Source organism: Arachis hypogaea, chromosome 3 (genome assembly GCF_003086295.3).
Source record: "Arachis hypogaea cultivar Tifrunner chromosome 3, arahy.Tifrunner.gnm2.J5K5, whole genome shotgun sequence".
NCBI classification, from domain to species: Eukaryota; Viridiplantae; Streptophyta; class Magnoliopsida; order Fabales; family Fabaceae; genus Arachis; species Arachis hypogaea.
The window spans coordinates 85,069,673-85,094,848 of NC_092038.1; the positions used below are offsets into that span (position 1 = coordinate 85,069,673).

The 25,176-nt window shown below is 39.3% G+C and overlaps 1 non-coding gene across 1 annotated transcript; it reads right to left on the minus strand.

The window, feature by feature from the left end:
• Window positions 1-1,262: 1,262 nt before the first annotated feature.
• Window positions 1,263-1,370, minus strand: LOC112793373 (small nucleolar RNA R71). Its single transcript, XR_003198068.1, has one exon. It is a non-coding gene; the product is annotated as a small nucleolar RNA R71 (small nucleolar RNA).
• Between the last annotated feature and the right edge of the window lie 23,806 nt (window positions 1,371-25,176).

A 25,176-nucleotide genomic window follows, 5' to 3' on the forward strand; every position in this document is an offset into this window, starting at 1 on the left:
TTTTTTTTAAATATTTTTCAAAAATCTTTTTCTTAATTTTATCTTTATTTTCAGAAATTATGCTAACAATTAATGTAATTGATTCAAAAAATTTGAAGTTTGTTACTTTCTTGTTAAGAAAGGTTCAATATTTAAATTCTAGAATCATATCTTTTAGTTTCTTGTTAGTCAAGTAATTAATTTTAATTTTAAAAAAATTATATCTTTTTCCACCATATCTTTTTATCATATCTTTTTAAAATTTTATCTTTTTCAAAAATTGTGACTTTAAAATATCTTTTCCAACTTCTTATCTTTTTAAAATTAATTTTCAAATCTTTTTCAACTAACTAATTAACTTTTTGTTTGTTTCTTATCTTTTTCAAAAATCACCTAACTACTCTTCCCTCTCTATGTTTCGAAAATTTCTCACCCCTTTTTAAAATTCTTCTTAATTAATTAATTGTTTTAAATTTTAATTTTAATTTTATTTCCCCCTTTAATTTTTGAAAATTACTAACTCCTTTTCAAAATTTATTTTCAAAAACTTCTCTCTCTCATCTTATTCTATTTATTTATTTATTTACTAACACTTCTCTTCACCTTAAGAATTTGAGCCCTATTCTCACCCTTGTGTTTGGATTCTTCATTCTTCTTCACTCTTATTCCCTTTCTTCTTCTACTAACATAAAGGAATCTATATACTGTGACATAGAGGATTCCTCTTCCTTTTTTGTTCTCTTATTTCTCGTATGAGCAGGAACAAGGAAAAAGGCATTCTTGTTGAAGCTGATCTAGAACCTGAAAGGACTCTGAAGAGGAAACTAAGAGAAGCTAAATTACAACAATCCAGAGACAACCTTACTGAAATGTTCAAACAAGAAAAGGACATGGCAGCCGAAAATAATAATGCAAGGAGGATGCTTGGTGATTATACTACACCTACTTCCAAGTTTGATGGAAGAAGCATCTCAATCCCTATCATTGGAGCAAACAATTTTGAGCTGAAACCTCAACTAGTTGCTCTAATGCAACAGAACTACAAGTTCCATGGACTTCCATCAGAAGATCCCTATCAGTTTTTAACTGAGTTCTTGCATATCTGTGAGACTATTAAGACCAATTGAGTAGATCCTGAAGTCTACAGGCTCATGCTTTTCCCTTTTGCAGTAAGAGACAGAGCTAGAACATGGTTGGACTCACAACCTAAGGATAGCCTGGACTCTTGGGATAAGCTGGTCACGACCTTCTTGGCTAAGTTCTTTCCTCCTCAAAAGCTGAGCAAGCTTAGAGTGGATGTTCAGACCTTCAAACAAAAAGATGGTGAATTCCTCTATGAAGCCTGGGAAAGATACAAGTAGATGACCAAAAGGTGTCCTCCTGACATGCTTTCAGAATGGACCATTCTGGATATATTCTATTATGGTCTGTCTGAGTTCTCTAAGATGTCATTGGACCATTCTGCAGGTGGATCCATTCACCTAAAGAAAATGCATGCAGAAGCTCAAGAACTTATTGACATGGTTGCAAATAACCAGTTCATGTACACTTCTGAGAGGAATTCCGTGAATAATGGGACGCCTCAAAGGAAGGGAGTTCTTGAGATTGATGCTCTGAATGCCATATTGGCTCAGAACAAAATGTTGACTCAGCAAGTCCACATGATTTCTCAAAGTCTGAATGGATGGCAAATTGCATCCAACAGTACTGAAGAGGCATCTTCTGAAGAAGAAGCTTATGATCCTGAGAACCCTGCCATGGCAGAGGTAAATTACATGGGTGAACCTTATAAAAACACCTATAATTCGTCATGGAGAAATCATCCAAATTTCTCATGGAAGGATCAACAAAAGTCTCAACAAGGCTTTAATAATGGTGGAAGAAACAGGCTCAGCAATAGCAAGCCTTTTTCATCATCTTCTCAGCAACAGACAGAGAATTCTGAGCAGAGCTCCTCTTACTTAGTAAACAAAGTATCTGATCTGTCTAAGGCCACTTTAAGTTTCATGAGTGAAACAAGGTCCTCTATCAGAAATTTGGAGGCAAAAGTGGGCCAGCTGAGTAAGAAAGTCACTGAAACTCCTCATAGTACTCTCCCAAGCAATACTGAAGAAAATCCAGAAAGAGAGTGCAAGGCCATTGATATAATCAACATGGCCGAACCTAGAGAGGAAGGAGAGGACGTGAATCCCAATGAGGAAGACCTCATGGGACGTCTCTCAAGCAAGAAGGAGTTCCCTATTGAGGACCCAAAGGAATCTGAGGCTCATATAGAGACCATAGAGATTCCATTAAACCCCCTTCTACCATTCATGAGCTCTGAAGACTATTCTTCCTCTGAAGAGGATGAAAGTGTAACTGGAGAGCAAGTTGCTCAATATCTAGGAGCCATCATGAAGCTGAATGCCAAATTGTTTGGTAATGAGACTTGGGAAAATGAACCTCCCTTGCTCATTAATGAACTAGATATATGGGTTCAGCAAACTTTACCTCAAAAAAGACAAGATCCTGGCAAATTCTTAATACCCTGTACCATAGGCACCATGACCTTTAAGAAGGCTTTGTGTGACCTAGGGTCATGCATAAATCTTTTGCCACTCTCTGTAATGGAGAAGCTGGGGATCATTGAGGTACAGCCTGCCATATTCTCATTGCAAATGGCAGACAAGTTAGTAAGACAAGCTTATGGATTAGTAGAGGACGTGTTAGTGAAGGTTGAAGGCCTTTACATCCCTGCTGATTTCATAATCTTAAACACTAGTAAGGAGGATGATGAATGCATCATCCTTGGAAGACCTTTCCTAGCCACAGTAGGAGCTGTGATAGATGTTAACAGAGGAGAATTAGTCCTTCAATTGAATGGGGACTACCTTGTGTTTAAGACCCAAGGGTGTTCTTCTGTATACATGGAGAGGAAGCATGAAAAGCTTCTCTCAGTACAGAGTCAAACAAAGCCCCCATAATTAAACTCTAAGTTTGGTGTTGGGAGTCTACAACATTGACCTGATCACCTGTGAGGCTCCACGAGAGTTCACTGTCAAGCTAGTGACATTAAAGGAGCGCTTATTGGGAGGCAACCTAATTTTTATTTATCTAATTTTATTTTTCCTTTATTTTTTCTTTATGTTTTATTAGGTTCATGATCATGTGGAGTCACAAAATAAATACTAAAATTAAAAACAGAATAAAAAATAGTAGAAAAAAAAGCACACCTTGGAGGAAGGGCTTACTGGCATTTAAACACCAGTAAGGAGCCTCTGACTAGCGTTTAACGCTGGAACAGAGCATGGATCTGGCGTTGAATGCCAGAAACAAGCAACATCCTAGCATTTAAATGCGAGGAATACACCCTGAGGAGAGCTGGTGCTGAACGCCAGAAACAAGCATGGAACTAGCTTTCAACGCCAGAAACATGCTGCAAATGGGCGTTGAACGCCCAAAACAAGCATGAAGCTGGCGTTCAACACCAGAAACAAGCATCAATCTGGCGTTGAACACCAGGATTGCATGCAGAGGGCATTTTACACACCTCATTGGTGCAGGGATGTAAATCCTTGACACCATAGGATCTGTGGACCCCACAGGATCCCCACCTACCTCTCTCAGCTTATCTCTTCTTCACCAATCACCTCAATCTCTTTTCCCCATCACCTCTTCACCACTCACATCCATCCATCTCTTCCCCACCCAATCCCACTCATATGGCCGAAACATACACATCTCTCCATCTCCTCCATATCTTTTTCTCCTTCCATTCTTTCTTCTTTGCTCGAGGGCGAGCAACATTCTAAGTTTGGTGTGGTAAAAGCATAGCTTTTTTTGTTTTTCTATAACCATTGATGGTACCTAAGGCCAGAGAAACCTCAAAAAAAAGAGGAAAGGGAAGACAAAAGCTTCCACCTCCGAATCATGGGAGATGGAGAGATTCATCTCAAGGGACCTATTAGAAGAGCATTTGATTGCACATCAAGAGAGCATGAGGAATTCCTTCATCAAGAAATCCTTGAGATACCTCAAGGGATACATTTTCCTCCACACAATTATTGGGAGCAACTAAGGATAAGAGCACCAAAATCACTAGGGATCAAGCAACAGAGGCAAGGAAGAGACATAGAGGAGCTCAAAAAGGACCATTGGTCCTTCAAGAAGACGCCACCCTCACTAAGGTGGACTTATTCCTTAACTTCCTTGTTCTTATTTCTCTATTGTTTTTTTTTTCAATTTTTATGCTATATATTTGTTTATGTTTTATGTCTCTACTTCATGATCATTAGTATGTAGTAACTATGTCTTAAGGCAATAAATAATTCCATGAATCCTTCACCTCTCTTAAATGAAAAATGTTTCTAATTTAAAAGAACAAGAAGTACATGTTTCAAATTTATCCTTGAATTTAGTTTAATTATATTGATGTGGTGACAACACTTTTTGTTTTCTGAATTAATGCTTGAACAGTGCATATTTTTTATCTTGTTGTTTATGAATGTTAAAATTGTTGGCTCTTGAAAGAATGATGAACAAAGAGAAATGTTACTGATAATCTGAAAAATCGTAAATTTGATTCTTGAAGCAAGAAAAAGCAGTGAAAAAGCAAAAGCTTCCGAAAATAAAAAAGTGGCGAAAAAAATAGAAAGAAAAAGAAAAAGCAAGCAGAAAAAGCCAATAGCCCTTAAAACCAAAAGGAAAGGGTAAAAAGGATCCAAGGCTTTGAGAATCAATGGATAGGAGGGCCCAAGGAAATAAAATCTAGGCCTAAGCGGCTAAATCAAGCTGTCCCTAACCATGTGCTTGTGGCATGCAGGTCCAAGTGAAAAGCTTGAGACTGAGTGGTTAAAGTCGTAATCCAAAGCAAAAAGAGTGTGCTTAAGAGCTCTGGACACCTCTAACTGGGGACTTTAGCAAAGCTGAGTCACAATCTGAAAAGGTTCACCCAGTCATGTGTCTGTGGCATTTATGTATCCGGTGGTAATACTGGAAAACAAAGTGCTTAGGGCCACGGCCAAGACTCATAAAAGTAGTTGTGTTCAAGAATCAACAAACTTAACTAGAAGAATCAATAACACTATCTGAAATTCTAAGTTCCTAGAGATGTCAGTCATTCTAAACTTCAAAGGATAAGTGAGATGCCAAAACTGTTCAGAAGCAAAAAGCTACAAGTCCCGCTCATCTAATTAGAATTAATATTCATTGATATTTTGGGATTTCTAGTATATTCTCTTCTTTTTATCCTATTTGATTTTCAGTTGCTTGGGGACAAGCAACAATTTAAGTTTGGTGTTGTGATGAGCGGATAATTTATACGCTTTTTGGCATTGTTTTTAGGTAGTTTTTAGTAGGATCTAGCTACTTTTAGGGATGTTTTCATTAGTTTTTATGCTAAATTCACATTTCTGGACTTTACTATGAGTTTTTGTATTTTTCTGTGATTTCGGGTATTTTCTGGCTGAAATTGAGGGACCTGAGCAAAACTCTGATAGAAGGCTGACAAAGGACTGCTGATGCTATTGGATTCTGACCTCCCTGCACTCGAAATGGATTTTCTGTAGCTACAAAACTCCAAATGTCGCGCTCTCAATGGAGTTGGAAAGTAGAGATCCAGAGCGTTCTAGCAATATATAATAGTACATACTTTATTCGAGACTAGATGACGCAAACTGGAGCTCAACGCCAGTTCCATGCTGTATTCTGGAGTCAAACGCCAGAAACACGTCACGAACCAGAGTTGAACGCCAAAAACAGGTTACAACTTGGCGTTCAACTCCAAAAGAATCCTCTACACGTGTAAAGGTCAAGCTCAGCCCAAGCACACACCAAGTGGGCCCTGGAAGTGGATTTCTGCATCAATTACTTACTTCTATAAAACCTAGTAGCTAGTCTAGTATAAATAGGACATTTTACTATTGTATTAAGGGTCCTTCTTCCTATTTTCGAATTCATATCACATTTTGGGAGCTGGTCATTCGGCCATGCCTGGACCACCATCACTTATATATTTTCAATGGTGGAGTTTCTACACACCATAGATTAGGGGTGTGGAGCTCTGCTGTACCTCGAGTTTTAATGCAATTACTACTATTTTCTATTAAATTCATGCTTACTCTTATTCTAAGATATTCGTTGCACATCACCATGATGAATGTGATGATCCATGACACTCATCATCATTCTCACCTATGAATGTGTGACTGACAACCACTTCCATTCTACCTTAGACCGAATGCGTATCTCTTAGATTCCTTGATCAGAATCTTCGTGGTATAAGCTAGAATTGATGGCGGTATTCATGAGAATCCGGAAAGTCTAAATCTTGTCTGTGGTATTCCAAGTAGGATTCAGGGATTGAATGATTGTGACGAGCTTCAAACTCGCGATTGTTGAGCGTGATGACAAACGCAAAAGAATCAATGGATTCTATTCTGACATGATCGAGAACCGACAGATGATTAGCCGTGCTGTGACAGAGCATTTGGACCATTTTCACTGAGAGGATGGGATGTAGCCATTGACAATGGTGATGCCCTACATACAGCTTGCCATGGAAAGGAGTAAAAAGGATTGAAAGTATGAAAGCAGTATGTTGCAGAGATCCAAAAGGAAGACAGCATCTCCATGTACTTATCCAAAATTCTTACCAATGATTTACATAAGTATTTCTATCTTTATTTTCTCTTTATTTATTATTATTATTCGAAAACTCCAAAATCATTTATTATCCACCTAACTGAGATCTACAAGATGACCATAGCTTGCTTCATATCAATAATCTCCGTGGGATCCACCCTTACTCACGTAAGGTTTATTACTTAGATGACCCAGTGCACTTGCTAGTTAGTTATGCGAATTTGTGAAGAAAGTGCTGAGTTAGTAGATGCGCATACCAAGTTGAATGCCATTATTAGAGATCACAATTTCGTGCACCAGAGAATTGGAGACATTATCCTTGGGTAGTTCAATTTCTTCCTTGATGGAACATATTCCAAAGAAATATGGTGACCCTGGGCCTTGTTTGGTGTCTTGTTGTATTGGTGGATGCACTTTTTGATGATTGTATGTGTGACCTTGGAGCTTGTGTAAGCATCATGCCACTTTCTACCTTTGTGTGGTTGAATTTAGCTCCATTTAAGAAGTCAGCGGTGAGGTTTGCCTTGGCCGATAAAAGTGTGATCACGGTAACAGGAATAGCGGAAGATGTACTTGTGGCAATCAAGGATTTGGTCTTTCCGGTTGACTTTTACATCCTTGAAATGCCTTCAATAGAAAATAGAAGCTCATCCTCCTTTCTACTTGGTAGACCCTTCCTTAAGACCTCTAAATTCAAGTTAGATGCCTTCTGATGAGCGGATAATTTATACGCTTTTTGGCAGTATTTTTAGTGTGTTTTTAGTACGTTTTAGTTAGTTTTTAGTATGTTTTTATTAGTTTTTATTTAAAATTCACTTTTCTGGGCTTTACTATGAGTTTGTGTGTTTTTCTGTGATTTCAGGTAATTTCTGGCTGAAATTGAGGGACCTGAGCAAAAATCTGATTCAGAGGCTGAAAAAGGACTGCAGATACTGTTGGATTCTGACCTCCCTGCACTCGAAGTGAATTTTCTGGAGCTACAGAAGCCCAATTGGTGCGCTCTCAGATGCATTGGAAAGTAGACATCCTGGACTTTCCAGCAATGTATAATAGTCCATACTTTGCACGAGATTTGATGGCCCCAACCGGTGTTGCAAATCAGCTTCAGAATTCCCGGCGTTTAACGCCGGAACTGGCACAAAAGTTGGAGTTAAACGCCCAAACTGGCACAAAAGCTGGTGTTTAACTCCAGGAAAAGTCTCTATACATGAAAGCTTCAATTCTCAGCCCATGCACACACCAAGTGGACCCCGGAAGTGGATTTTTACGTCATTTGCTCATTCCTGTATATCCTAGGTTAATAGTTCACTATAAGTAGGACCTTTTGACATTGTATCTTCATATCATGACACTTTACACGTTTCATACTGTACCTTTCACAGCATGAGTCTTTAAACCCCATGGTTGGGGGTGAGGAGCTCTACTGTGTCTTGATGGATTAATGCAATTACTACTGTTTTTCATTCAATCACGCTTGCTTCCATTCTAAGATATCACTTGTTTCTCAACTTGATGAATGTAATGATCCGTGGCACTCATCATCATTCTCACCTATGAATGTGTGCCTGACAACGACCTCCGTTCTACCTTAGATTGAGTGGATATCTCTTGGATCCCTTAATCGGAATCTTCGTGGTATAAGCTAGAATTGATGGCGGCATTCTTGAGAATCCGGAAGGTCTAAACCTTGTCTGTGGTATTCTGAGTAGGATTCAAGGATTGAATGACTGTGACGAGCTTCAAACTCGCGATTGTGAGGTGTTAGTGACAGACGCAAAAGAATCACTGGATTCTGTTCCGACATGATCGAGAACCGACAGATGAATAGCCGTGCTGTGACAGAGCGCGTTGAACATTTTCACTGAGAGGATGGGAGGTAGCCATTGACAACGGTGAAACCCTACATACAGCTTGCCATGGAAGGAGCCATGCGTGCATGAAGAAGAAGACAGTAGGAAAGCAGAGATTCAGAAGATAGAGCATCTCCAAAACCTCAACCTGTCCTCCACTACTGCAAAACAAGTATCTATTTCATGTTCTTTTACTTTTCATAATTAAACCTGAGAATTATTGATATCCTGACTAAGAGTTACAAGATAACCATAGCTTGCTTCAAGCCGACAATCTCCATGGGATCGACCCTTACTCATGTAAGGTATTACTTGGACGACCCAGTGCACTTGCTGGTTAGTTGTGCGGAATTGCAAAATGTGATTGCGATTTCGTGCACCAAGTTTTTGGCGCCGTTGCCGAGGATTGTTCGAGTTTGGACAACTGACGGTTTATCTTGTTGCTTAGATTATGACTGTTTTATTTTTGTTGGTTTAGAGTCTTTTATTTGAGTTTAGTTTCATATTTTAAGTTTCGTGTCAATTGCATGCTTTTGTTTTCTTTTAATTTTTTGAATTTGCATGTTCTTAGTCCTTTCTTGATCTTTAAAAAAATTCTAAGTTTGGTGTCTTCTTTGTGTTTTCCTTTAGGTTTTCGAAAATTTGTGCGTGATTTTCTAAAAATTTCTAAGTTTGGTGTCTTCTTTGTATTTTCCTTTAAATCTTCGAAATTTTGTATTAATTTTCAAAATCATATCTTTTCAATCTTATCTTTTTCAAAATAATTTTCAATCATATCTTTTTAATTGCTAATTCCAAAATCTTTTTAATTAATTAATTGATTTAGTTTTCAATTTGCTTTGATTTTATCTTCTTTTAGTTTTGAAATTTTATTTTATTTTCTTTTCCATTTATTTTATTATTTTTGGTCATTTTTAATTAAAAAAAAAACAAAAAGAGATTTATACTTTACTTGCGATCCATATCATCTCCCTTTCTCCATCATGGACCTAAGTGGAATTGAGCAGTCCAGAAGGACTCTGGGGTCATATGCTAACCTCATTACAGCTGTATGTGGGAGCAGTATCTGTATACCTCCCATTAAAGCAAGCAGCTTTGAGCTAAACCCTCAACTCATTATCATGGTGCAGCAAAATTGCCAGTATTCCGGTCTTCCACAGGAAGAACCTACTGAGTTTCTGGCACAGTTCTTACAAATTGATGACACAGTACGTGATAAAGAGGTGGATCAGGATGTCTTCAAATTATTACTGTTTCCATTTGCTGTAAAAGATCAAGCTAAGAGGTGGTTGAATAACCAACCCACAGCAAGTATAAAAACATGGAGATAGTTATCAGACAAATTCCTGAATCAATTTTACTCTCCACAAAGGATGACACAGTTGAGGCTGTACATCCAAGGCTTTAAACAAGAGGATAATGAATCCCTTTATAATGCCTGGGAGAGGTACAGAGGTATGCTAAGGAAATGCCCCTCTGAAATGTTTTCAAAGTGGGTACAGTTAGACATCTTCTACTATGGGCTTACAGAAAAAGCTCAAATGTCTTTAGACCACTCAACTGGTGGATCTATACACATGAGAAAGACAATTGAAGAGGCTCAAGAACTTATAGATACTGTAGCTAGAAATCAACATTGGTACTCTAGCCGTGAGTCCTCTACAAAAGAAGAAGCCATGGCAGTAACTACTGATCCTAATCCTCAAGAACAGGTTGTTGAGCTTAATCAGCAATTACTCCTGATGACAAAACAGATAGCAGAATTTAAAGAGATGCTTCAAGAAACTAAAATTGCTAACAAGAATATAGAATCACAGTTGAATCAGACAAAATAGTAGTTATCTAAACAGATAATAGAAGAATGCCAAGCAGTTCAACTGAGGAGTGGAAAGACATTGAATAACACTGCTCAAAGTGGCAAAAAGCCAAAGAATGAACAACTGACAGAGGATAACCAAACCACTGCCCAAAATCCCTCTGAGGACAGTAAGAGCCCAGAGAGGAATACTCCTGGTGTTCAAACGCCAGAAAGGGGGGAAAAGTTGGCGTTAAACGCCCATTCCTTGCCCAGTTCTGGCGTTCAAACACCAGAAAGGGGGGAAAAGTTGGTATTAAACGCCCATTCCTCACCCAGTCCTAGCGTTCAAACGCCAATGAGGAATCAGACACCTGAGAGTGCTGATAGTAACCCCTCTAAGAAGGCTTCTCCAACCACCTCTGTAGGGAATAAACTTGCAGCAACTAAGGTTGAAGAATATAAAGCCAATATGCCTTATCCTCAAAAACTCCGCCAAGCGGAACAGGATAAAGAATTTGCCCGCTTTGCAGACTATCTAAGGACTCTTGAAATAAAGATTCCATTTGCAGAGGCACTTGAGCAAATACCCTCTTATGCTAAGTTCATGAAAGAGATCTTAAGTCATAAGTAGGATTGGAGAGAAACTGAAAAGGTGTTTCTCACTGAAGAATGCAGTGCAGTCATTCTAAAAAGCTTACCAAAGAAGCTTCAAGATCCAAGAAGCTTTATGATACCGTGCACATTAGAAGGTACTTGTACCAAGACAGCCCTATGTGACCTTGGAGCAAGTATCAACCTAATACCTGCATCCACTATCAGAAAGCTTGGGTTGACTGAAGAAGTCAAACCAACCCAGATATGTCTCCAACTTGCTGATGGCTCTATTAAATATCCATCAGGCATAATTGAGGACATGATTGTCAAGGTTGGGCCATTTGGCTTTCCAACTGATTTTGTAGTGCTGGAAATGGAGGACTACAAGAGTGCAACTCTCATTCTAGGAAGACCTTTCCTAGCAACTGGACGAACTCTCATTGATGTACAAAAAAGAGAAGTGACCATGAGAGTCAATGAAGATGAGTTCAAGTTGAATGCTGTCAAAGCTACGCAGCATCCAGACACATCAAATGACTGCATGAGCGCTGATATTATTGACTCTTTGGTGGAAGATATCAATATGACCGAAAGTCTTGAATCAGAGCTAGAGGACATCTTTCAAGATGTTCAGCCTGATCAGGAGGAACCAGAGGAAATAAAAGAAACTCTGAAAATTCCTCAGGAAGAGGATAAGCCTCCCAAACCTGAGCTCAAACCACTACCACCATCCCTGAAGTATGCATTTTTGGGAGAAGGTGACACTTTTCCAGTGATTATAAGCTCTGCCTTAAACTCACAGGAAGAGGAAGTACTAATTCAAGTGCTAAGAACACATAAGACAGCTCTTGGGTGGTCCATAAGTGATCTTAAGGACATTAGCCCAGCAAGATGCATGCACAAGATCCTATTGGAAGATAATGCCAAGCCAGTGGTTCAACCACAGAGGCGGCTAAATCCAGCCATGAAGGAGGTGGTGCAGAAAGAGGTCACTAAGTTACTAGAGGCTAGGATTATTTATCCTATTTCTGATAGCCCCTGGGTGAGCCCTGTCCAAGTTGTCCCCAAGAAGGGAGGCATGACAGTGGTCCATAATGAAAAGAATGAACTGGTTCCCACAAGAACAGTCACAGGGTGGCGTATGTGTATTGACTACAGAAGGCTCAATACATCTACCAGAAAGGATCATTTTCCTTTACCATTCATAAACCAAATGCTAGAAAGACTAGCGGGTCATGATTATTACTGCTTTTTGGATGGCTATTCAGGTTACAACCAAATTGCAGTAGATCCTCAGGACCAAGAGAAAACAGCGTTCACTTGCCCTTCTGGCGTGTTTGCCTACAGGAGAATGCCTTTTGGTCTGTGTAATGCACCTGCAACTTTTCAGAGATGCATGCTATCCATCTTCTCTGATATGGTAGAGAAGTTCTTGGAAGTCTTAATCATCTAGCACTTGTCCTAAAAAGGTGCCAAGATACTAACCTGGTCTTAAACTGGGAGAAATGTCACTTTATGGTGACTGAAGGAATTGTCCTTGGGCACAAAATTTCAGGCAAGGGAATAGAGATGGATCAAGCAAAGATAGAAGTAATTGAAAAATTACCACCACCTACCAATGTTAAGGCAATCAGAAGCTTTCTAGGGCATGCAAGATTTTACAAAAGGTTCATAAAGGATTTTTCAAAAATTGCAAAACCTCTACGTAACCTGCTAGCTGCTGACATGCCATTTGTGTTTGACACAGAGTGTCTGCAAGTGTTTGAGACCCTGAAAGCCAAGCTGGTCACAGCACCAGTTATCTCTGCACCAGATTGGACATTACCATTCGAACTAATGTGTGTTGCCAGTGACCATGCCATTGGTGCAGTGTTGGGACAGAGGCACAACAAGCTTCTGCACGTCATTTATTATGCTAGCTGTGTTCTGAATGACGCACAGAAGAATTACAAAACCACAGAAAAAGAGTTACTTGCAGTGGTTTATGCCATTGACATGTTTAGATCCTACTTAGTAGGGTCAAAAGTGATTGTGTACACTGACCATGCCGCTCTTAAATACTTACTCACAAAGTAGGATTCAAAACCCAGGCTTATAAGGTGGGTGTTGCTTCTGCAAGAGTTTGATATAGAAATAAGAGACATAAAAGGGACAGAGAATCAGGTAGCTGATCATCTGTCCCGGGTAGAACCAGTAGTTGGGGCGTCCCTTCCCTCTACTGAGATCTCTGAGACCTTCCCAGATGAGCAACTCTTTGCCATTCAGGAAGCTCCATGGTTTGCAGAGATTGCAAATTATAAAGCTGTGAGGTTCATACCCCAGGAGTACAGCAGGGTGCAAAGAAAAAAATTAATTTCAGATGCCAAGTACTACCTCTGGGATGAGCCATATCTCTTCAAGAGATGTGCAGACGGAATGATCCGTAGATGTGTACCTAGTAAGAAAGCACAAAGGATCCTATGGCATTGTCATGGATCGCAGTATGGGGGACATTTCGGAAGTGAGCGAACAGCCACTAAGGTCCTCCAATGTGGCTTCTACTGGCCTGCCTACTCTTTATAGGGATGCCCGGGAGTTTGTGCGTAACTGTGACAGTTGCCAAAGAGCTGGTAACTTGCCTCATGGTTACGCCATGCCTCAACAGGGGATCTTAAAGATTGAATTGTTTGATGTATGGGGTATTGACTTCATGGGTCCCTTCCCACCATCATACTCAAACTCTTATATTCTGGTGGCAGTAGACTATGTATCTAAACGCATAGAAGCAATTGCCACTCCCAATAATGATACTAAGACTGTGCTGAAATTCCTCCAGAAACATATCTTCAGCAGGTTTGGTGTTCCCAGAGTACTAATCAGTGATGGGGGCACTCATTTCTGCAATAAACAGCTGTACGCTGCTATGGTCTGATATTGAATTAGCCACAAAGTAGCAACTCCGTATCATCCACAGACAAATGGGCAAGCTGAAGTCTCTAATAGAGAGTTAAAAAGAATCCTGGAATGGACTGTAATTGCCCGTAGAAAGGATTGGACAAAGAGCTTGGATGATGCTCTGTGGGCATATAGAACAGCATTCATGACTCCTATAGGAACCTCTCCATACCAACTTGTGTATGGGAAGGCCTGTCATCTGCCCGTGGAACTGGAACATAAAGCCTACTAGGCAACCAGATTCCTAAACATGGATGCTAAGTTAGCTGGTGAAAAAAGATTGCTCCAGCTAAATGAGCTAGAGGAGTTCAGACTCAGTGCCTTTGAAAATGCAAAAATTTATAAGGAAAAGGCAAAGAAGTGGCATGACAAGAAGTTGTCATCCATAGTCTTTGAGCTAGGACAAAAAGTTCTGCTCTTCAACTCTAGGCTCAGACTATTCCCAAGAAAACTTAAATCCCGGTGGAGGGGTCCGTATGTGATTACAGGAGTGTCACCATATGGATATGTTGAGCTTCAAGATATTGATTCTGACAAAATGTTCATTGTTAACGGACAGAGGATCAAACATTATCTTGAAAGCAATTTTGAGCAAGAATGCTCAAAACTGAGGCTTGAATGAAGCTCAGTAAAGGTCCAGCTAAAGACAATAAAGAAGCGCTTGCTCGGAGGCAATGGTTGCCATTAGCAGGTTATTTATTTTACCTAATAGAATATTGACATACATTCTTCAAGGTTGATCATCAAAATTGAAGGAATTCACAGAGTTACAAAAGGATTCAGTGCAAAAAGCAGAGAAAAGGGGTTTGCTGGCAAGAAAAAGCCAATAAAGGGTACTCTGGGCGTTTAACGCCAGTAAAGGTACCATTTTGGGCGTTTAACGCCAGGATTGCAGCATCATGGGCATTTAGCAAAAAGCTCAGTGATGAAGGGGTTTCTGGCGTTTAACGTCAGCCAGGGTACCTGGCTGGGCGTTAAATGCCCATAATGGCCAATATATGGGCGTTAAACACCAGAATGGATACCATTCTGGGCGTTTAACGCCAGAAAGGTGGGGGACAGAGATTTTGTTTTCCACTTCAAATTTTTTCAAACTTTCTTATTTTGATCCATAATTTTTTGTATAAACACATTACAAACTCTCATCATTCACTCTCAAATTTCAAAAATTAAACAATTTCTAAATCATTCTTCAAATCTCTTTCAAATCCTTTCCAAATCTTTTTCAAAAACTCAAATATCTTCTCAAATTCTTTTCATATCTTCTCAAATCTCCTTCAAAATTTTCGAAATCTCTTCCCCCTCCCTTATAAATACACATTCGGCCATCCCCCTCTCCCCACCATTCGAATTTGCTCCCCTCCTCTCTCTCCTATTTCCTTTCTTTTACTTGAGGGCAAGCAAACCTCTAAGTTTGTTGTGTTTTTTCGTGATCACTAAGCTAAGATTTATCAAGATCATGGCTCCTAAGGAAAAATAAACCAATTCAAAAGGCAAAAAGAGCATAATCCAAAGAATCTTTGGAATCAAGAGAAGTTCTTAACCAAAGAACATGCAGACCATTACCATAAAATGATGGGTCTGAGGTCAGTGATCCCGGAAGTCAGATTCGATCTGAAAGAAGATGAATATCCGGAGATCTAAGAGCAAATTCGAACTAGAGGATGGGAAGTTTTAACTAACCCTGAGACAAAGGTTGGAAGAAACATGGTTCAGGAATTCTACTCAAATCTGTGGCTGACAGATAAGCAGAGAATGACTAGAACTGCTTTTCATACACAGAACTATGGTCAGAGGGAGAATTATTTACTTCCATCTGGACAAAATAAGAGAGGTCTTCAAATTACCTCAACTATAAGATGATCCTGAATCCTTTAATAGGAGAATGGTGAGAGTAGATAAGGGGTTGGATCAAGTTATAGAGAACATATGCCTCCCTGGAACTAAGTGGACAACCAATTCAAAAGGTGTCCCAAACCAACTCAAGAGGGGAGATCTCAAACCAATTGCAAGAGGTTGGCTAGACTTCATTGGGCATTCTATATTGCCCACTAGCAACCATTCTGAGGTCACGGTCAAGAGAGCAGTGATGATTCATTGCATTATGCTGGGAAAAGAAGTGGAGATTCATCATCTGATTGCTTGTGAGATTTACACAATTGCAAACAAGAACTCCACTGAAGCCAAACTGGCTTACCCAAGCTTAATCTCTTTGCTATGTAAAGATGATGGGGTGAGGATGGGAGTAGATGAATTCATCCCAATTGAACATCCAATCACCAAGAAGTCAATGGAAGGACAAATGCAAGATAACTCTATCAAAAGGAGGGCGCAGGAATTCCTCCCTGAACTTCCTGAAATTGACTACTGGGCCAACCTAGAAGCATCTGTTGCCAAGCTGCAAGAAGCTATGGAACAAATTAAGGAAGAACAGCAGAATCAAAGTAGCATGCTCTGCAAATTGCTGAAGGAACAAGAGAAGCAGGGGCGTGAGCTACTGGAGCTGAAGCGCCAGAAGCTCTCCCTTGAAGGGTCAAATACTCCACAAGTTGAGGGATTATCCACTTCTCAAAATCAAGGTTGTTGAGTCCTAACTCTGTGATAACCTCTATCATTAGGGATCTATTTTAGAGTCATTTAAATTTCTGTCTTGAATTTTCTGTTTTCTATTACTATTAGTCTTATCTTATATCTATTTTTGATTATTGTTCTTAATTCATGATTAATAAAATTTAAGGTTCATGTCTTAAAGCTATGAATGTCCTATGAATCCATCACCTCTCTTAAATGAAAAATGCTTTAATCATAAAAGAACAAGAAGTACAGGATTTCGAATTCATCTCTGAAACTAGTTGAATTAGTTTGATGTGGTGACAATACTTTTTGTTTTCTGAATGAATGCTTGAACAGTGCATATGTCTTTTGAATTTGTTGATTAAAGAATGTTAAACTTGTTGGCTCTTCAAAGAATGATGGTAAAGGAGAAATGTTATTGAGGATCTGAAAAATAATCAGATTGATTCTTGAAGCAAGAAAAAGCAGTATATGCAAAAAAAAAGAAAGAGAGAGAGAAGAAAGAGAGCAAGCAGAAAAAGCCAATAAACCTTTAAACAAAAAAGCAAGGGTAAAAATAAAAAGTGATCCAAGGCAAAAAGAGTGTGCTTAAGAACCATGGACCCCTCTAATTGGGGACTCTAGCAAAGCTGAGTCACAATCTGAAAAAGGTTTACCCAGTTATGTGTCTGTGGCATGTATGTATCCGGTGGTAATACTGGAAGACAGAGTGCTTTTGGCCACAGCCAAGACTCATAAAATAGTTGTGTTCAAGAAACATCATACTTAACTCGGAGAATCAATAACACTATCTGAATTCTAAGTTCCTATAGATGCCAATCATTCTAAACTTCAAAGGAAAAAGTGAGATGCCAAAACTGTTCAGAGGCAAAAAGCTACTAGTCCCACTCATCTAATTGGAGCTAAGTTTCATTGATATTTGAGTCTACAGTATGTTCTCTTCTTTTTATCCTATTTGATTTTCAGTTGCTTGGGGACAAGCAACAATTTAAGTTTGGTGTTGTGATGAGCGGATAATTTATACGCTTTTTGGCACTGTTTTTAGTGTGTTTTTAGTACGTTTTAGTTAGTTTTAAGTATGTTTTTATTAGTTTTTATTTAAAATTCACTTTCTTGGGCTTTACTATGAGTTTGTGTGTTTTTCTGTGATTTCAGGTAATTTCTGGCTGAAATTGAAGGACCTGAGCAAAAATCTAATTCAGAGGCTGAAAAAGGACTACAGATGCTGTTGGATTCTGGCCTCCCAGCACTCAAAGTGAATTTTCTGGAGCTACAGAAGCCCAATTGGCGCATTCTCAATTGCGTTGGAAAGTAGACATCCTGGGCTTTCCAGAAATGTATAATAGACCTTGTTCTTATGTATTTTCAATGGTGGAGTTTCTACACACCATAGATTAAGGTGTGGAGCTCTGCTGTACCTCGAGTATTAATGCAATTACTATTGTTCTTCTATTCAATTCAGCTTATTCTTGTTCTAAGATATTCATTTTCACCGAAGAACATGATGAACGTGATGATTATGTGACACTCATCATCATTCTCACTTATGAACGAGTGCCTGACAGCCACTTCTGTTCTACAAGCAAACAAGGCCTGAATGTTTATCTCTTGGATCCCTTAATCGGAATCTTCAGGGTATAAGCTAGAATTGATGGCGGCATTCAAGAGAATCTGGAAGATCTAAACCTTGTTTGTGGTATTCTGAGTAGGATTCAATGATTGAATGACTGTGACGAGCTTCAAACTCCTGAAGGCTGGGCGTTAGTGACAGACGCAAAAGAATCAATGGATTCTATTCCAACCTGATTGAGAACCGACAGATGAATAGTCGTGCCGTGACAGGGTACGTTGAACATTTTCACTGAGAGGACGGGACTGTAGCCACTGACAACGGTGATGCCCAACATACAGCTTGCCATGGAAAGGAGTAAGAATGATTGGATGAAGACAGTACGAAAGCAGAGAGGCCGAAGGGACAAAGCATCTCCATTCGCTTATCTGAAGTTCTCACCAATGAATTACATAAGTATCTCTATCTTTATTTTATGCTTTATTCATATATCATCAATAACCATTTGAATCTGCCTGGGTAAGATTTACAAGGTGACCATAGCTTGCTTCATACCAACAATCTCCGTGGGATCGACCTTTACTCATGTAAGGTTTATTACTTGGACAACCCAGTGCACTTGCTGGTTAGTTGTGCGAAGTTGTGATAAAGAGTTGAGATTGCAATTGAGCGTACCATGTTGATGGCGCTATTGATGAACACAATTTTGTGCACCATGTTTTTGGCACCGTTGCCGAGGATTGTTGAGTTTGGACAACTGACGGTTCATCTTGTTGCTTAGATTAGGTATTTCTCTTCAGAGTTCTTAAGAATGAATTCTAGTGTTTCAAGGTGATGTTCTTATCATCACAAAGCTGATTGATTCTCATCAATTTAGCTCTTGAATGCAATGTCCTGCTGAAGCTTGGCTAGCCATGTCTAATTCCTTTAGACTGAAGCTTTAGACTAACATTGCATGATTCCTGGAATTCTCATTAAGAATTTTGATATCTTTATTTTCTTTTCCACTTAATTTTCGAAAAATCCAAAAAAAATTACAAAATCATAAAAATAAAAAAAATATTTTATGTTTCTTGTTGAGTCTAGTGTCTCATTTTATGTTTGGTGTCAATTGCATGTTTCTATTTTTCTTGCATTCATGCATGTGTCTTCATTAATCTTCAAGTTGTTCTTGATGATTTCCTTGTTCTGATCTTTAAATTCTCTTGTCTTGAGTGTTTTGTTGTTTTTCATATGCATTCTCATTTTGTTAGTGTCAATGGTATACAAAATGCTAGGTTTGGTGTCTTGCATGCATTGTTATTTGATTTTAGTTACATTTTGATTATTAAAAATCCAAAAAAAAAATTAATTTGTGTCTTTTCAAGTCAAAAATACAGAGAATTAAAGATTCATAACATAAAGCAGAGGAATTACACAGAAAAAGGCTGGGCATTCAAAACGCCCAGTGAAGAAGGAAAACTGGTGGTTAAACGCCAGCCAGGGTGCCTGGCTGGGCGTTTAACGCCGAAAAGGGTAGTGTTTTGGGCGTTAAATGCCAGAATGTGCACCATTCTGGGTGTTTAATGCCAGGATGGCACAAGAGGGAAGATTCTGTTTTTAATTCAAATTTTTTTCAGGTTTTCAAAATTTTTCAAAATCAAATCTTTTTCAAATCATATCTTTTCAATCATATGTTTTCAAAATCAATTTCTTTCCATTTTCAAAAATACTTGCTAACAATTAATGATTTGATTCAACAATTCAAGTATGTTGCCTTTTGTGTTGAGAAAGGTTTAATGTTTGAATCATATCTTTTCTTGTTAGCCAAGTCATTAATTTTCAAAATCAAATCTTTTTAAATTATTTTTCAAATCATATCTTCTCAATCACATCTTTTTCAAACCATAACTTTTAAATCATATCTTTTTAATCACATCTTTTTCAAAATAGTTTTCAATCATATTTTGTTGATTTCTAATTTCAAAATCTTTTTCAAAAATCACTTGATTTCTTTTCCACTCTTGGTTTTCGAAAATCAATTAGTGTTTTTCAAAATGTTTTTAAAATCTTTTACTTAATTTTCGAAAATTTCTTCCCCTCTTCTCACATCCTTCTATTTATGGACTAACACTACTCCTCAATGCACAATTCGAACTCCATCTTTCCTTGATAAGTTCGAATTTTCTACCTCTTCCTTCCAGTTTTCTTTTCCATATTGAGGAATCTCTATACTGTGACATAGAGGATTCCATATTTTCTTGCTTTCTTCTCTTTCATATGAGCAGGAGCAAAGACAAAAGCATTATTGTTGAGGCTAATCCTGAACCCGAAAGGACCTTGAAGCAAAAGCTAAGAGAAGCTAAGGCACAACTCTCTGTAGAGGACCTAACAGAAATCTTCAAAGAAGAAGAACCCATGGCAGCCGAAAATAACAACAATGCCAACAATGCAAGGAAGGTGCTGGGTGACTTTACTGCACCTACTCCCGACTTCTATGGGAGGAGCATCTCTATCCCTGCCATTGGAGCAAACAACTTTGAGCTTAAGCCTCAATTAGTTTCTCTGATGCAGCAGAGTTGCAAGTTCCATGGACTTCCATTGGAAGATCCTCATCAGTTTTTAGCTGAGTTCTTGTAAATCTGTGACACTGTCAAGACTAATGGGGTTGACCCTGAGGTCTACAGACTTATGCTATTCCCTTTTGCTGTAAGAGACAGAGCTAGGATATGGTTGGACTCACAACCTAAAGAAAGCCTGAACTCTTGGGAAAAGCTAGTCAATGCCTTCTTGGCAAAGTTTTTTCCACCTCAAAAATTGAGTAAGCTTAGAGTGGAAGTCCAAACCTTCAGACAGAAGGAAGGTGAATCCCTCTATGAAGCTTGGGAAAGATACAAACAATTGATCAGAAAGTGTCCCTCTGACATGCTTTCTGAATGGAGCATCATAGGTATCTTCTATGATGGTCTGTCTGAGCTGTCCAAGATGTCATTAGATAGCTATGCTGGAGGATCTCTTCATCTGAAGAAGACACCTGCAGAAGCTCAAGAACTAATTGAAATGGTTGCAAATAACCAATTCATGTACACTTCTAAAAGGAATCCTGTGAACAATGGGACAAATCAGAAGAAAGGAGTTCTTGAGATTGATACTCTGAATGCCATATTGGCTCAGAACAAAATATTGACTCAACAAGTCAATATGATTTCTCAAAGTCTGTCTCGAATGCAAGCTGCACCAGGCAGTACTAAGGACGCTTCATCTGAAGAAGAAGCTTATGATCCTGAGAACCCTTCAATGGAAGAGGTGAATTACATGGGAGAACCCTATGAAAACACCTATAATTCTTCATGGAGAAATCATCCAAATCTCTTATGGAAGGATCAATAGAGACCTCAACAAGGTTTCAACAACAATAATGGTGGAAGAAACAGGTTTAGCAATGGCAAGCCTTTTTCATCATCTTCTCAGCAACAGACAGAGAATTCTAAGCAGAGCCACTCTGACTTAGCAACCATGGTCTCTGATCTAATCAAAACCACTCAAAGTTTCATGACTGAAACAAGGTCCTCCATTAGAAACTTGGAGGCACAAGTGGGACAGCTGAGCAAGAAAATTACTGAACTCCCTCCTAGTACTCTTCCAAGCAATACAGAAGAGAATCCAAAAGGAGAATGCAAGGCCATTAACATGACCTACATGGCCGAACTTGGAGAGGAGGAAGAGGCAGTGATCGCCACTGAGGAAGACCTCAATGGACGTCTACTGGCCTCCAATGAGTTCCCTAATGAGGAACCATGGGAATCTGAGGCTTATAATGAGACCATAGAGATTCCATTTGATTTACTTCTGCCATTTATAAGCTCTGATGAATATTCTTCCTCTGAAGAGGATGAAGATGTCACTGAAGAGTAAGTTGCTAAATACCTTGGAGCAATCATGAAGCTAAATGACAAGTTATTTGGTAATGAGACTTGGGAGAACGAACCTCCTTTGCTCACCAAAGAACTGGATGACTTGTCTAGGCAGAAATTACCTCAAAAGAGACAAGATCCTGGGAAGTTCTCAATACCTTGTGCCATAGGCACCATGACCTTTAAGAAGGCCTTGTGTGACCTAGGGTCAAGTGTAAACCTCATGCCTCTCTCTGTAATGGAGAAGCTAGGGATCTTTGAGGTACAAGCTGCAAGAATCTCACTAGAGATGGCAGACAATTCAAGAAAACAAGCTTATGGGCTTGTAGAAGATGTTCTGGTAAAGATTGAAGACCATTACATCCCTGCTGATTTCATAGTCCTAGAAACTGGGAAGTGCATGGATGAATCCATCATCCTTGGCAGACCCTTCCTAGCCACAGCAAAGGCTGTGATTGATGTGGACAGAGGAGAATTGATCATTCAAGTGAATGAAGAATCCTTTGTGTTTAAGGCTCAAGGATATCCCTCTGTCACCATGGAGAGGAAGCATGAAGAGCTTCTCTCAAAACAGAGTCAAACAGAGCCCCCACAGTCAAACTCTAAGTTTGGTGTTGGGAGGCCACAACCAAATTCTAAGTTTGGTGTTGGAAGGTTCCAACATTGCTCTGAGTATCTGTGAGGCTCCATGAGAGCCCACTGTCAAGCTACTGACATTAAAGAAGTGCTTGTTGGGAGGCAACCCAATGTTATATTTATCTAATTTTCCTTTGTTATTTTATGTTTTCTGTAGGTTGATGATCATGGGAAGTCACAAAATCAATTGAAAAAGCAAAAACAGAATGAAAAATAGAAAGAAAAACAGCACACATTGGAGGAAGACCTTGCTGGCGTTTAAACGCCAGTAAGGGCAGCAAATGGGCATTTAACGCCCAGTCTGGCACCATTCTGGGCATTTAACGCCAGAAAGGGGCACCAGACTGGCGTTAAACGCCAGGAAAGGGCAAGAAGCTGGCGTTAAACGCCAGAAATGGGCACCAGCCCGGCGTTTAACGCCAGAATTGGCATAAAGAGCAATTTTGCTCGCCACTTGGTGCAGGGATGAATTTTCCTTGACACCTCAGGATCTGTGGACCCCACAAGATCACCACCTACCCCACCACTCTCTCTCTTCTTCACCCATTCACCAATCACCTCAACACATCTTCCCCAAAAACCCCTCACCTATCAAATCCCATCTTTCTCTTCACCACTCACATCCATCCTTCATAAAACCCCACCTACCTTACCATTCAAATTCAAACCACTTCCCCTCCCAAACCCACCCTCACATAGCCGAACCTTACCCTTTCTCTACTCCTATATAAACCCATCTTTACCACCTCATTTTCACACAACCTAAACAGTACTTCTCTCCCTTTGGCCAAACCACAAAGCCATCTCCATCTCCTTTATTTCTTCTTCTTGTACTCTCTTCTTTATTCTTTTGCTCGAGGACAAGCAAACCTTTTAAGTTTGGTGTGGTAAAAGCATTGCTTTTTGTTTTTCATAACCATTTATGGCATCCAAGGCCGGAGAAACCTCGAGAAAGAGGAAAGGAAAGGCAAAAGCTTCCACCTCCGAGTCATGGGAGATGGAGAGATTCATCTCAAGGGTGCATCAAGACCACTTCTATGCAGTTGTGGCCATGAAGAAGGTGATCCCCGAGGTCCCTTTCAAACTCAAAAAGTGTGAATATCCGGAGATCCGACATGAGATCCGAAGAAAAGATTGGGAAGTTCTTACCAACCCCATTCAACAAGTCGGAATCTTAATGGTTCAAGAGTTCTATGCCAATGCATGGATCACCAAGAACCATGATCAAAGTGTGAACCCAGACCCAAAGAATTGGCTCACAATGGTTCGAGGGAAATGCTTAGATTTTAGTCCGGAAAATATAAGGTTGGCATTCAACTTGCCCATGATGCAAGGAGATGAACACCCTTACACTAGAAGGGTCAACTTTGATCAAAGGTTGGACCAAGTCCTCATAGACATTAGTGAAGAGGGCGCTCAATGGAAGAGAGATTCAAGAGGGAAGCCGGTTCAACTGAGAAGGCATGACCTCAAGCCCGTGGCTAGGGGATGGTTGGAGTTTATCCAACGCTCAATCATTCCCACTAGCAACCGGTCCGAAATTACTATAGACCGGGCTATCATGATTCATAGCATCATGATTGGAGAAGAAATAGAAGTTCATGAGGTCATATCCCAAGAACTTTATAAGGTGGCGGACAAGTCCTCTACCTTGGCAAGGTTAGCCTTTCCTCATCTCATTTGTCACCTCTGTTATTCAGTTGGAGTTGACATAGAGGGAGACATCCTCATTGATGAGGACAAGCCCATCACTAAGAAAAGGATGGAGCAAACAAGAGATCCCACTCATCATGAAATCCCTGAGATGCCTCAAGGGATGCACTTTCCTCCTCAAAATTATTGGGAGCAAATCAACACCTCCCTAGGAGAACTGAGTTCCAACATGGGACAACTAAGGGTGGAGCACTAAGAACATTCCATTCTCCTCCATGAAATTAGAGAAGATCAAAGAGTCATGAGAGAGGAGCAACAAAGGCAAGGAAGAGACATTGAGGAGCTCAAGCACTCCATAAGATCTTCAAGAGGAAGAACAAGCTGCCATCACTAAGGTGGACCCATTCTTTAATTTCCTTGTTCTTTATTTCCTGTTTTTCAAATTTCCATGCTTATGTTATCTATGTCTGTGTCTTATGATCATTAGTGTCTTAGTGTCTATGCCTTAAAGTTATGAATGTCCTATGAATCCATCACCTTTCTTGAATGAAAAATGTTCTTAATTGAAAAAGAGAAGAATTGCATGAATTTTGAATTTTATAACAGATTAATTATATTGATGTGGTGGCAATACTTTTGTTTTCTGAATGTATGCTTGAACAGTGCATATGTCTTTTGAATTTGTTGTTCATGAATGTTGGCTCTTGAAAGAATGATGAAAAAGGAGACATGTTACTGAGGATCTGAAAAATCATAAAAAATGATTCTTGAAGCAAGAAAAAGCATTGAATACAAAAAAAAAATTGAAAAAAAAGAGAAATAGAGGAAAAAGAAAAAAAGAAAAACAAATAATAAAGTTGTGATCCAAGGCAAAAAGAGTGTGTTTAAGAACCCTGGACACCTCTAATTAGGGACTCTAGCAAAGCTAAGTCACAATCTGAAAAGGTTCACCCAGTTATGTGTCTGTGGCATGTATGTATCCGGTGGTAATACTGGAAGATAGAGTGCTTTGGGCGACGGCCAAGACTCATAAAGTAGCTATGTTCAAGAATCATCATACTTAACTAGGAGAAT